At 41.5% G+C, this 14,270-nt stretch overlaps 1 long non-coding RNA gene across 1 annotated transcript in view; it reads right to left on the minus strand.

Moving 5' to 3' along the window:
- LOC309359063 overlaps positions 1-8,113 on the minus strand; it is a 43,512-nt gene extending 35,399 nt beyond the window's left edge. Inside the window, exon 1 of the long non-coding RNA XR_014163712.1 lies at positions 7,896-8,113. This is a non-coding gene — a long non-coding RNA (uncharacterized lncRNA). The remainder of the gene's footprint in view (positions 1-7,895) is intronic.
- Positions 8,114-14,270: the final 6,157 nt, after the last annotated feature.

The following is a 14,270-nucleotide window of genomic DNA, read 5'->3' on the forward strand; positions in this document are numbered from 1 at the left end:
ATCAAAATTAGTCTCTGAACAGTGTGAATTCCACATGTTAAAAAAAAAAGTAATTAGTTGCTCTCCCTCCTAAGGAGAATAACTTTTGCCACTTTCCTGTTTTAAAAATATAATTTAATGGTTTTGAGTTTGAAATAGTGGATTTCTTTGGAAGTTGTAATATATGTTTTGAAGATGCAAATGTAAGCTTGATTCAGGCATCATTAGTACATAGAACACAAAGAAGTTTAATTTGTCATAATATTTTTAGGAGTATAAATTTGTTGTCATTGCACAAGCTTGTTTGTACGTGTAGTTAACACAGCCTTAAAACAGGTTATTAAACTGCTTTGTGTTGGCTTCTAGGAAGGAAAAGAAAGCTTTTATATCCAAGCCTAAGGACAAAGGGGGTTCTTAATAATAAGCAAAGGGAAAATTGTAAAATGTTTTCTTTAAATTAAAAAACAAATTGAATTGTTTTAATGAATATCCAAAGTCAGGAGAGTAACTTCAGCTTTGGCTTCACTACGACTCTAAGAAAATTTACTTTGTGGTTTCCCTTGTGAGATCAAAAGAATCTAATTAACTTTTCTAGAAGGTAAACATACTTGTAACTTGAAATATCCTCCTGAATTATCAGGGCAGTAGAGTCAGGGCCTCTGTGTGTTGTGTCTTTTGCTTTTTTATATCGTAGACATTTTCCATATTGTGCAGGAAAAAAGAAAGAAACCCTTTTTTCTTGCTTGCTTGCTTTTTTCTTTTCTTTTTTCTGTTGAGGGGGGACATGAGAGGTGAGCTCTATTCTAGGTTGTGGCTGCTTAATCCCAAGGGAATATTTAGATGCAATAGCTGCAAAACTGCTAAGCTGAAACCATTTGGAATATTAATAGAGTATTGTTCTCTTAAGATGGATTTGTTCTCCTAAATCAACTTTAAGTCGAGTCTCTTTAGGATAGAAATGTGCAACAGGGAGTGTGGGAAAGTTGGATCTTCAGATGCAGATGATGGGGAGGGCAGATGAGATAAGGGACTTCTCTATGAACCCCAGGTGCAGAACAACTTGGTGGTTTGCTTTGGGTTTTTTTGATGAAGAAGGGGGAGTCAAGCAGCAGTTCTCTGTATTTTTTCTAGCCAACTAAAAGTCATCCAAAGAAGGAAAGCTGGAGGATGGACTGGAATTGAACACAGTAAGCCTGAAACTTGCGCACATTTAACTTGTGTGCATTCAGCCTTAGCTGCGCGGCAAAAATTGTAAAAAAATAAATAAAGGTGGGCAGGAGGAGGGGGTCTGGGGGAAATAACTTGGGCAATCCCGCCTGCCGTTGAACCCAATGGGTTTTGACTATACACAGTTTTGGCTTTAGGCGAGATTCCTGGAATGTAACTTCTGAATAAATTGTGGGCTTACTGTATAATTCTCCCCAATACCATTCCACATTTTCAGTAGTTTCACATCAGCTACGCATATGTTTCCTGGTTCCATGGATGATTCAGTGTGCAGATTGTGTGGGCCGTCCTAGGATTCGAAGCCCTTATTCTTCCAAAGACTTTCAAACCTTCACAAAAATGAGAGGCAGTCATGGGTTTAGCCATGAAACAACAGCTGATGGGAACTGTGTGAATCACCTCCATGTTCTCTGTATCTTTCTGAGGACAGAGGTATGTTCTCTATGCATGTGCATGTGTCAAAAGCCAATGGCTACTTGCAGCTTCAGAGGGAGATTTGGAATGGTGACACTGTGTCAGGGGGGAAGAGACTTAACCCTTCCCCACTTGCTGTTTCTCCAGTCCAAGTTGATGCTTCACACCCAGCCATTTCCTCCCCAGTAGAGTTTCATATGAGTCTTTTGAGAGAAGTGCACATTTCGTGCTGTGACTGGGAGATGGTGAGTGACTGGAATGGTTTTGACAGGTTACCCAGAGTGATGAAGCAACAGGCAAGGAAACAGGTTGAGCATTCCCTTCCCTTTACTCTCCCCCCGCTTCAAATCCTGACATTGCTTACCCTGAGAAAATCAGCCCTTTGGGATTTTATTACACATAATCTGTGCACGGTATGTAGTTATGGTTCTGAAGTTAAACAAAACAAAACAAAAACCACTCCCATTTTCCTATCTCATAGTTCAGTGGTAGAGTTTGGATGTTGCGCACATAAGATTTCAGGTGCAGCCTGTGACATTTCCAAATAGGGCTTGGGTGAGGTGCCTTTCTGAAACCCAGAAGAGCTGCTGCAAGTCAGTGAATTGAGCTTGAGAGACCACCGGCCTGGCTCAATGTATAGCAACTTCCTAGGTCCCTGATAAAATCCTGAAGAAAATTAATGCTAAGATCAGGCAGGGCCAATCCTACTGTTAAGCAAAATGAGGCAACCACATCAGGCTGCAGATTCAGGCTTTCAACAGCAAATTATTAGTTACTTAGGTTGTAATCCTAACCCAATTTACCTGGAAGTTAGTCCAATTTAATTCAATAGGACTTCCCGCCGGAGCATTACTTAAATCCAAATCATTGTGCTCAGGAATGAGCATTGGTTTGTGCATGGTGTGGTTCATTTTGTAAATGTAGTATGTATATTTATTTATTTATTTATTTAGTGTACCCTGCCCATCTGGCTGGGTTTCCCCAGCCGTTCTGGGCAGCTTCTAACAAAATAGTAAAATACAGTAGTCCATCAAACATTAAAAGCTTCCCTAAGCAGGGCTGCCTTCAGATGTCTTCTAAAAGTCTGGTAGTTGTTGTTCTCTTTGACATCTGGTGGGAGGGCATTCCACAGGGCGGGCGCCACTACCAAGAAGGCCCTCTGCCTGGTTCCCTGTAACTTGGCTTCTCGCAGTGAAGGAACTGCCAGAAGGCCCTTGGAGCTGGTCCTCAGTGTCCGGGCAGAACGATGGAGGTGGAGACGCTCCTTCAGGTATATTGGAAGAACTGAAAATTGAAAGAATAACTTCATGACTTAATTTCAAGAACAGAAGAATTTCCATTGAATAGAAGTTAATATTTAATCTAGGACACCAGGAATTACAAGTGAATCTGGATTTATAGCTTTATGGAAAAGCCAGTGAAGCTGAAGCAGAACTGAGATGCAAGTTGTGAACCCTCAAAAAAAAAAATTGGGGGGATGATGATCCACTGGCTTTCCCCAATTAGAGTTTCGGATTTTCTAATGCCCCAAACTTTAGTTTGCAAGATCCTCCTGCCTTAACTATAAAATTGGATAATAGCAGCTTATGCTATCTTTCAGTCTAGTCCTAAAATGAACTGCTGGAATTTAGAACGGAATTAAATAAGTTTAAAAGTAAAGTGTTTTATTAAAATGATGGTTCTGGACTCTACATAGTTTGTTCCTTAAATCTGCCTATCAAATGTATTTTAAAATCATCTTCTCCTTTCTGATAGATGGGGTACCCTTTTCAACTAGGGACACAAGTCTTGTTCAGTCACTAGAGGACAGCTGTAGAGGCCTGTTTAATTGGGGTGGGGCATGATTTTCCTGCAGACTGCTAAAATAGCCTGGGTGTGGGCAGCTTGCATTTCTTTAATTAAAATATCTGGAGATCCAGAAAGTGTTTTCTCAGTTATGAAAATTCTGATTCTCAGCATCATAGTATTTCAATCCTCACCCAGAAGCCATATTTGGGCTTCCCATATATCGGGAGACATTGTTGCTTCCTAAGCACGGCTCCCCATTTCAGAGAATTGCATTTCTGAAGAAGTCCGTGATGCTCTGCAAAGCTGCACAGAATATTCACATTTACTTCACATTGCCACCTGCGTTGTAATGTTTGACCTAATATTGTTTGACCTAAAGCAGATCAAAGTTCAAGAAAGCTTCACATACACATACAGACCTTTGTGGTATATTTTGAGCATTTCAATTGCCAAATAATGCCACTGACAAATTAGAGGTCAAAACCACATTGAGGGTGCTCCCGTTATATTATATTTAATCCCCATGATTGTGCTGCTCTCTGCATTACCCTCCTGAGGTCTTCTCTTTGACAGGAGTATTACCAAAATAGAGTTTCCCCCATCATATTCTTTGCTTTGAAGGCATTAGGCGAGATTCCACTTTTCCTCTCTCTCCTCCCTCTGGACGCACCCCCCCCCAATACCACCTAAATCTTCTCTGGGGGGTTTAGTGAATACCCAGAACAGGTTCAGACCCTCCAAGTGTCCCTATTTTCCAGGAATGCCCCTGATTTAGAGAAGCCATCCTGGTTTGTGATTTGATCCCGGAATGTCCCACTTTTCCTTAGCATGTCCCTATTTTCATTGGAGAAATGTTGGAGGGTATGCAGTTATCTGACACCCCCCCCCCAAGCTGCCTGAAGGCAATCCTGTAGAGGGAAGTTTTTTAAATATTTAATGTTTAATTATGTTTTTATTTATGTAGGAAGCTGCCCAGAGTGGCTGGGACAACCCAGTAGGATGTGTGGGGTATAAATAGTAAAATTATCATTATGGAATGGGACGTCCCTATTTTCATCGGAGAAATGTTGGAGGGTATGCATGTTTAGGGGGTGAGCAGAGGGGGTACACAGGGGAAGGTGAGAGGGGGGAAGTCTAGTTGCTCAATCAGACTTCATTCTATGCACACATACCTCATGCATAGGTGCACACATACCCTACGTTGGATTCCACCCATTCTTTATTGTGCTTCCATTCTCAACAGTTCAAAGCCAAAACAGGAGTGTAGTGGATACCAGGTAAATTCAATTTCATGTCCTATGAGTGCGAGCCTAAGCACTCTTCAATCAAAGTAAATGCCATTGAAATAAGTGGCATTTGGTTTCAAATAAATGTGGTTAGGAGTGCAGTGCTTGCTGGTAGTGCATTTGACAACTGTGCACTAAAGCACAAGCACAAACATCTAGGAAAGTAGATACTTGGACAATGTATGTACTTCCCCTTTCTCTTTGTTACAATAGCACTACATGCATGATGACTAGGTGGGCGCCACTCACTGTATGCTCGCCATGCCTCACAGGGCAGATTGGATAGGCCAGGGACTACTATGGTCGAAGGCACAAAAGTGTACAAACTGTGAGAGATGGGTGTGCTCCAAATATACATCTGTCCCTATTCAAAACCTCCCTCTGGATGCACCCAAAGGTTCCATGATATCTGCATGGTAGAGATGACATTGCTTCACCGCTATGGTGATAGAACATGGTTGAATGGGTCAACACAGACTGGTTTACTCGGTGCAATTTCCAAGCATGTGGTTTGATTCTCCAGCAGCAAACACAACACCAAATAGAGCTTACAAGCTCAGTTGTTCCCCCAGCTGACTTCTAAATGGCAATATGGATTTCACAAGGATGACATTCCCCACATCCTCAGGGGGGAACCTGTTTTTATTCACACGACGAGGATGAATATGAATACAGGCTTGATTCTTACAAAATCTTGCTGTTCATGAATATCCCTGTCCATAAATTGGCCTCGAAGCTTCAGTGACAAAATAAGAAAACTCGGTGGTAATGGTGAAGATAATGTAATAACAATGATGATGATGGAGAAATGTCATAAATATGTTCGGTCTTCATTACACATCCTAAATCCCAAATTAAATGTCTCAAGAACAAAAGTATTACTTAAATCCCAATTTCCTTTCTAAATCTCACGAACCTCTCCTTTTTTCTGGATATCTGCTTTCAAATGCTGCTTCAGTGCCCTTTGCCATAGCATGCATGAAACAGCTGCACCGCAGTCTTAATCAGAAGAACAAAGATCCCATGCAAGCCTCTTACTGGGAATACCCTAGCTGAGCTTTACTAAGTATCAAATCTACTGAGTTAGGAAACAGCCATTTGCTGGCATTGAGGAATCATGGGAAGCAAAGCTGTGTGCCTTCTCCTACAGAGCACAGAGCATTTATTCAAACTGGCCAGGCCTAATTTGGTGTTTCGGCTGCTTCCACTTGAAAAATAGTCACTGCAGCTTGACTCAACTGGTGAAGAAACAAGATCTGAGGGGCTGAACAGTGATATAAGCCAAATAAGTCTTTTCGTATTTGCAAATACTACATTGATTAATTTTAGCTTAGGTGGAACACAAAGCTACTGTTTTACTTATTGTCACTCATTAGCTACTCCTTATTCATGTAAGTAGCAGAAAATCAAGGATGCTAGCACTCACTGCGTCGTCTTCTGTCTTTGTGTGGCAATTCCCCTCCTGTAGAGAGGTAAATGTGCAAAGCTCTGTGTGTGTGCGTGCGTGTACGCGCAGAAAGTGTGGTTCTTAATAAAGAAAGGCATACCAGCTCCTTTCACCATGGAGAGTCAAAAGAAACCTAGATGGATTTGATTTGATATCCCGCCTTTCACTCCCTTTAAGGAGTCTCAAAGCGGCTAACATTCTCCTTTCCCTTCCTCCCCCACAACAAACACTCTGTGAGTTGAGTGGGGCTGAGAGACTTCAGAGAAGTGTGACTGGCCCAAGGTCACCCAGCAGCTGCATGTGGAGGAGCGGAGACGCGAACCCGGTTCCCCAGATTACAAGACTACCACTCTTAACCACTACACCACACTGCCTCTGTGATTATGTGATTATACAAAACTGACCACAAGAATCAGTTTACTAATGAAAAGAAGAATTTGCTAATGAAAGTTAACTTTCCCCATCGTTTTGCTGGCTTTTGATAACCAGAGATACAGTGGTATTAAGGGCTAGGGTTTTAACATTTGTCAGGGTTATTAATTTATTTTACTGGTTTTAACACATTTAACAAATCCTTGACATAAAGCTGGTTATACTTCCTGTAGATAAAAGCACAAAGCTAGATTATGGAGCAGAGTAGTTTTAAAGGAAAATGAACATGCACCCAATGTAATCAAATCTCTTCCATTCACAGACATCCACACACACACCTCATGCTAGTCCACTCTTTCTGGGACCATCCTAGATCATGCAACGGGTATTAGAAGAGTCATACAATGAACCTGCAAAAAAGGTACCTTTTTTAAAAAAAGGTATAGTTTCATTCATTTCCTACATTTGGGGTTTAGCATCATATATGGATGGGGGAGAAAGTTGATTTGGTTCTCACTTAAAGGCGAATCAAACACAGACCAAAACACAACCATCTTTCACACTTCTCTGAATTTTGCAGTGCCCTTTCCCATCAAAGTTATGAGCACAAAAATGTGTGTACTAGGATCAGGTGTGCATTAAAATGCTTTTATTGGAGCGAACAACCTTTAAAATGCATTCTATCTGGGTGAGTTGCTTTGCAGAAATGTGTGTGCAAGGCAAAATCATGTGCAAGGCTGTGCATATTAGAGGAAATTCACAGATGAATTTTCATTAGGACATAAAAAAAATGCAAACTGATATGGGACAGTAGAGAACTGAAGTTAAGATTGTCATAAGGAGAAACACTGGGAGAAACTGAAATAGGCAGATTCACCCAGGAAAAGCAAGCATCAGTATAGGAGATTCCAGAGTACAAGCATGAAGTCTGTGATAGCAGAAAAAAACTCAGTTGCTTTTAACAGAAAAAATTACATAGATCACCAGTTGCACCAAGTGTACAACTGACTTAAGAATTTTCACCAGTCATCCATTAAGTAGTTATTGTTACTGATATAACTGTAGTGCTCAGATAAGAAATATAAAAATGTATGTTTGCTGCATCCCAAATCCACAGAACTAAGGTGCATCACAACTTCTCTGGATCAAACACTACACAATAGGTTAACCTGGAACTAATACAAAATAAACAAATTCCTTCCAGTAGCACCTTAGAGACCATCTAAGTTTGTTATTGGTATGAGCTTTCGTGTGTGTGCACACTTCTTCAGAATACACACGAAAGCTCATACCAATAACAAACTTAGTTGGTCTCTAAGGTGCTACTGGAAGGAATTTTTTTATTTTTGTTTCGACTACGGCAGACCAACACAGCTACCTACCTGTAACTGGAACAAATACGACACCCTGGTTCTTGTTTCAGGATCAGTGATAAGAATAAAAATTTCCATTCCCCAATTTTGTCTCCATGGTATCCAGAATAAAAATGGCTGGCCTACAGATTTAAGATGTGTTTGTTATTTCACTGCTCCAAAACAAAAGGAGCTTTCATGTCTTGTAAGGAAGAACATAGGAAAACAGGGGAAGGTTCAAGCAGGGAGACTCATCAGCAGATGCACTGCACAAGGATTTCTGCTTACAAAATGGGGCTTTCTGAGCTCTCCTCTCCCACCCCACCCCCACACACCCGGAATTGAGTTGGAAAGTTGGGACAACCCCCAGAACAGTGTGGGGAAGAAACCAAAATGCTTGCGCTTGCGATCACTGTAGAGTGGCACTGAATTCTTCCCATAGGAAACTGCTTTATACAAAATCAGACCATTGGTCCATCTAACTATTGTTGACACTGAATGGCTGCATCGCTTTGGGGTTTCAGATAGGGGACATTCCCAGGCCTACCTGTAGATGTCAGAAACTGCTCCTGGGACCTTCTGCATACAAATCTGATGCTCTGCCAGTGAGCTTCAACCCTTCCCAGATGACATATTTTAAGTGAATGTGATCGTGCGAACATTAGCGCCAACAAAGAAATAATCATTGCCTTAAGATTCTTAAATTTAGATTTCTTTATTTTTTGCTGGAGTTGTATACAAATGAATCTTCTTATTGCTCCCTTTTTTAATTTGTACCGTTCAGTCATGTTTGCATTCCATATTAAGTCAGATGACAATGACCATTTTGGAATCAAATTTAATTAATCCCAGCCAAGTCAGTTCCATCTACTACAATATATGAAATGATTCTGGTGAGGTTGCTGAACCAAACTCATGAAGTGCCAAATGCTAGATTCCAATGGCTTCAGTGGGAGCTGAAAGTATTCAACAGCACCTCAGAGAATCAGTTCCAGATTTACGAGTTGCTACTCACACCGGCCTGAAGTACCCTGTTCATAGTTGCTATTAAACTACTTCTTATAGTTAGTGTTTGCCCCAGAAAATCTCTCCGTGCCCTTTGCAACTATACCTGCCATTCAAATGAATGGTGAAGCTACACTCTGTAAACATTGCTTATTTCATGCAACCTTGGGGGACCAGAGAAACTTCCGGTTCTGTCAAAGGTTGAACAACATGCCTATGGTCCCATTATTCTGTAAAGCCCTGTAAGTTGCTTCACACTTGTCTCATTGCTCTGGTAACAATATAGTGCTGCAGGTATATGGTGGTGGGCTGATGTTGCCAAGTGCCAGTGCTACTTCGGTGGAATTAAATTCTTATGTCATAGCTTTGCTGAATAAATGTGGACCAGGCTTTGGTTTCTCATTGGGAACTTTTAAGAGCACTATTTAAATACGCTGTGGAAGTTATTCTTTAGCGTTCCACAAGCATTTATGAGCCCACTCAACTTTAGCCATGGGCAATCTCGCAGTTTCCAGTGGAACTGCTGACATCAGTGAAATCGCGCCCATGCCTCCAGGACCTATTTTCACAACCCTTGACTCTATGGCAGCTGCTGCTGTCTCCTTGAAACCACTGTGTATTTGCTGGCTTCCAGATGCAACAACAACAACAAAAGCTATGGCATATTAAACTTTTTAAAATAAGATACAAAGTGTATAATTTATTGTAATGCTCTAAAAAGCAGGATCAAGAATAAGAGTATGGCTGAAATCCAGTGCTGCTGTTCCACATGTGGAATGGCTTTTGATCTACAGCAGCCTTCGTCAGCCTGGGGTCCTCCAGATGTTTTGGACTACAACTCCCATCAGCCTCAGCCTCTCAGCCATGTTGTGTGGCTGGGACTGATGGGAGTCAAAGTCTAAAATATCTGGAGGGTTTCAGGTCAGGAAAGGAGGCACTGACATAAGAGGCACACACATACACACCTCCCAATCTTCCACTGTAGCCTCTTCTCTTCTGTTAGGAGATGCCTCCACTGGATCAAAAGCTATAACACAGGCGTCCCCAAACTCAGCCCTCCAGCTGTTTGGGGACTATAATTCCCATCATCCCTGACCACTGGTCCTGTTAGCTAGGGATGATGGGAGTTGTAATCCCAAAACATCTGGAGGGCCGAGTTTGGGGATGCCTGCTATAAAGCAAGAAAATTGGCAGCAGAGGATTCCATCCCTGATTTGCAGATTGCATTTGCATTGGTCACTGAGTTGAGCATTGCCTTTTTATGTTTCATTGGCTCCCTGCCCATAACAAGTTGCTCATATCTGGGCACCACCATGTGCATGATTTGTGTTTCCTGCACAGAGTGGTGAGATGTTACATTCCACTACAAACCACTACAGAGGCCTAGTATGAATTTGCTTTTACACATGATGAAAGTATGCGACACAAGCAGGATCTACTATGAAGGCTTGGCCAGCCCCTTCACCAGCAAGCAGGGCTTCTTGTCCATTTCAATCCATTTGAAAATAGATTGAGATTGTTTCAGCGCTAAGACCTCTCATCGTTTGCTTTGCTAGATAAAACTGTAGGAGGTTTTGGTTAACAAGTGCCAGCTACCCTGAGGGAAACTTCAAAGAAAACCATCTATTGAATGGTTTGACTAGTCTTCCACGTCATACTCATGTTGGATGACCAATTTGCACACCAGGACTACTATGAACGAAGACTGTTGGGTTATTGATGCCTTGAATGGTCCCTTTGCTAAATATCTGCCACTATTTTTGCCCTGCCTCATTTTCACCATCCTCACATAAGCAAGCATCACATTAGGTATCTGTGACTCCACTTTTATATATAGGATTTAGATTCCTAAGCAGCTTGGTTTTAATTTTAAAAATACTATCAAGTTCTGGTGTGATTCTCCACGAAGTCCAGCACTTCCCATTGTCTGTGGAGTCTGAATCAGCCCCAGGTCAAAGTAAGAAGCTGGGCAGAGGAGAGTAGGTAAAACGGATTGGTCTTGCTCTCTTTGTCTGGGATAGAATGTTGCACTAGGAATGGGGAAGAAATTCATTTCACATTTAAGGCCAAATTTCTCAAATTCACACTTTCTGAAACAACATGAGAACTGAAAAACAGCCATCCTTTGAAATGTGCACTTATCCAAAGTTTCTGATGCACCTCTCCAACCAATGTTTCCAGTAATGAATATATTAGGGGGAAGCATGAATAAAAATAAGTAAGTGAAAACTGCATACAAAGATGCATTATATTAGGAGAAAATGCTTGCAAAAATGTGTGCATTAGGAGAAATACACATGAAAATACAGTGGTACCTCGGGTTACATACGCTTCAGGTTACATACACTTCAGGTTACAGACTCCGCTAACCCAGAAATAGTGCTTCAGATTAAGAACTTTGCTTCAGGATGAGAACAGAAATCGTGCTCTTGCAGCGTGGCGGGAGCAGGAGGCCCCATTAGCTAAAGTGGTGCTTCAGGTTAAGAACAGTTTCAGGTTAAGTACGGACCTCCGGAACGAATTAAGTACTTAACCCGAGGTACCACTGCAATGGATTTTCCTGATGGTTGTGGATGTACAATACAAATTGCTGTAGAAATGCGGAGAATTGAATTTAAGATTGGAAACTGAAAGAACCAAAAGTGACAGATCCTTCCATCCCTAGTGGACATTGTAAAGATGCAAAGAACGAAGCTAGAACTGACCATGTCTTGTGTTGCTTCTTAGCATCCAGATTCCACTAATTACTGAGAAATGGGATGTGCTCCCAATATTTTTGAAACCTAGTTTTGTTGTTGTGCAAGTCCATCTTTGAAGCAGTTCCTCAAATGTGTTCAAATGTTCTGCTGTTAAATTTATATCAGCATCTGCAAGAGGCTTGTGGCTGCCATTCAGATGAACACCAACATCAAAAGTTCTAATCTGGTTCTGATGACTTTCTTCAAATGCCAAGTTAAACAGGAGTGGGGAGTGTGAATCACCTTGCATTGACCCCCAAATCTATTTAAATATTCCCTTGGCAATCCCCAGGGTGGAGAACAGGACAACACAACAGTGTCTCTAAGCACTTAAGGACAAATTACTAGAGTTGCTTAGTAAGTGAGAAGGAATTGGCCATTCAAATGACTCCTAGGGCCTGAATATACCGTACTATCCATCCCTCGTGCCCTTTTGACATGGGCATAACTTCCTTCACCAGTGGAATTACTGCTGTGTAAGAGAGATCAGAGTACCATAGCTTCATACCATCTGGCTAAACAAAAGGAAAGATCATCAGAGACATTATATCTCTCTGATAGCTAGTTGCTGGGGAGCAAAAACAGGAAGGGTTACTGCCTCCAATGTGCTGCTTGTAGACTTCCTGGTGGAATCTGACTGGCTGCTATGAAGAACAAAATTCTGGATTCATTGGACCTTTGGTCTTATCAAGCAGGACTTTTCTTATGTTCATATAATGGTTCCCATTAAACAAACCAATTTTTAAAGAGCAAGAGAGATGCTTGTCAGAGAGTTGCTGGAATAAGGTTCTGATTGTACATGTATAAGTGGGCATGTTATTTTAAACCCTCAGGTGGATTTAACTCCTGGCTCCCTTTTCCCTCCAGGAAAGAACTAATTGAATTAGGTTTTCCTTTGTATGTTAGCATTAACTGAACTCCTTTCCCCACTTCTAGTTACAGGTAGGTAGCTGTGTTGGTCTGCCGTAGTCGAAACAAAATTTAAAAATTCCTTCTAGTAGCACCTTAGAGACCAACTAAGTTTGTTATTGGTATAAGCTTTTGTGTGCACACACACTTCTTCAGATAGTTGGTTTCTAAGGTGCTACTGGAATGATTTTTTTTATTTCCTTTCCCCACTCACAAACATACAGCTTTCCTGCCAGATCCCTTTGGAGAGTGACTGATCATTTGGTTCATAGTCACATATCCCAATCAGTATCCCAATCATTCTCCTGAATGATTTTTTTTTTCTGAGTCACCAAGAAAAAGAGTGCCAATAAAGGGTGCACACTTCACAGAGCAGAAGCTGATGAATTTATTGCAGAACGATTCACAGCTGCAAAGCATAGCACAGTCATGCAAATCAATACGAAAGGTTAATATGAAAGGTTAAGGAACTTGAATCTGGCTGATTTATGGCCTCCTGGCTCACTTTTATCCTAACCACAGCTTTGCAACTGCAGTCAGGACTGGTGGAAAAGAAAAAATGAGTATTAAAGTCATTATCCCCCTAACTATAAAACAAAAACTCCCAAATGGCCAGTGAGCTTCAGGAGCATGGCACCTATATAGCAAGGCAAAGTCTTTTCTTCTTAGGACCAAGCTAGTTCTCATTGTTTCTCCAAGTTTTTTTTCCAAAAACCTAGAGAGCATTTCACACATTTGGTAATTTCTTATGAGGTTATTAATTATCTAGTTTGGAGTATGCCCTACGATACTCTTGTTGTTGTTGTTGTTGTTTGTCAGTTATCACTTTTTATTATGATTATGTTTATTGTACAGTGGTGTCTTTTATTAGTAGTATTTTTACTGGCCAACACAGTGGTAAATTTTGAGAGAGTGCCATGAGACATCACCTCCTTTATTAGTACTTAAATGTTGCAGCGATTGTGGGATAGTGGTTAGCGTACTGAACTAGGACCAGAGTTTAAATCTCCACTCAGCCACAAACCTCACCCACAAACCCTGGGTCAGCCATGATCTCTCAGCTTAACCTACCTCACAGGGTTGTAGTGAGGATAAAAAGTGGGGTGCCTTGAGTTCCTTGGTATATAAATGCAATAAATAACATACATTGGATTGATGTTAATTTTGACACTGATCAGAATAATGTTTGGTTTCCACCTCAAAGACCTAGGTTTGTAATGTTCACGATAGCAATCAGTGGAGAGGCAGCCAGTTGATAGGGAGTCACAACTTATACCAGGCTTTTTGTTGACAGGATAGAACAAAGCATTCCTCGAGTAACCAAGCCCCACAAAAATAACTTGGGTCTTGACAACACTTAACTGACAACAGCAAATCAGCCACTTCTGCTATCCTGTGCAGAATCAGTAGTCCAGGTCCCTGTTGTTTTCTGTTTAAAGTGGAATATGTAATGCCCAGCATTCACACACTAGTATACAGAGCCGTCTTTCCTATTGGGCTTACTGGTGCATTGTGCCAGGGCGCTGGCCTCACAGGGGCGCCCCAGTGAGTGGGGGAGCTGCGCGGCTTTGCCCTGCACACCCGCCAGCTGTGCCCTGTCAACCATATGCCTGGCGGGTGTGCAGGTTGCCTCCCAAGCCTCCGCGGAAGAAGAGCAATCCCTGAAGAGGCTTGGGAAAAGGTCAACAACTCTGGGAAACGGGGAAGGCCCCGGAGGGATTTTTGCACCACGGTGCCAGATATGTTTAAGACG

The sequence above is a fragment of the Podarcis melisellensis genome (genome assembly GCF_964234715.1).
Source record: "Podarcis melisellensis genome assembly, chromosome: 1".
NCBI lineage: Eukaryota > Metazoa > Chordata > Lepidosauria > Squamata > Lacertidae > Podarcis > Podarcis melisellensis.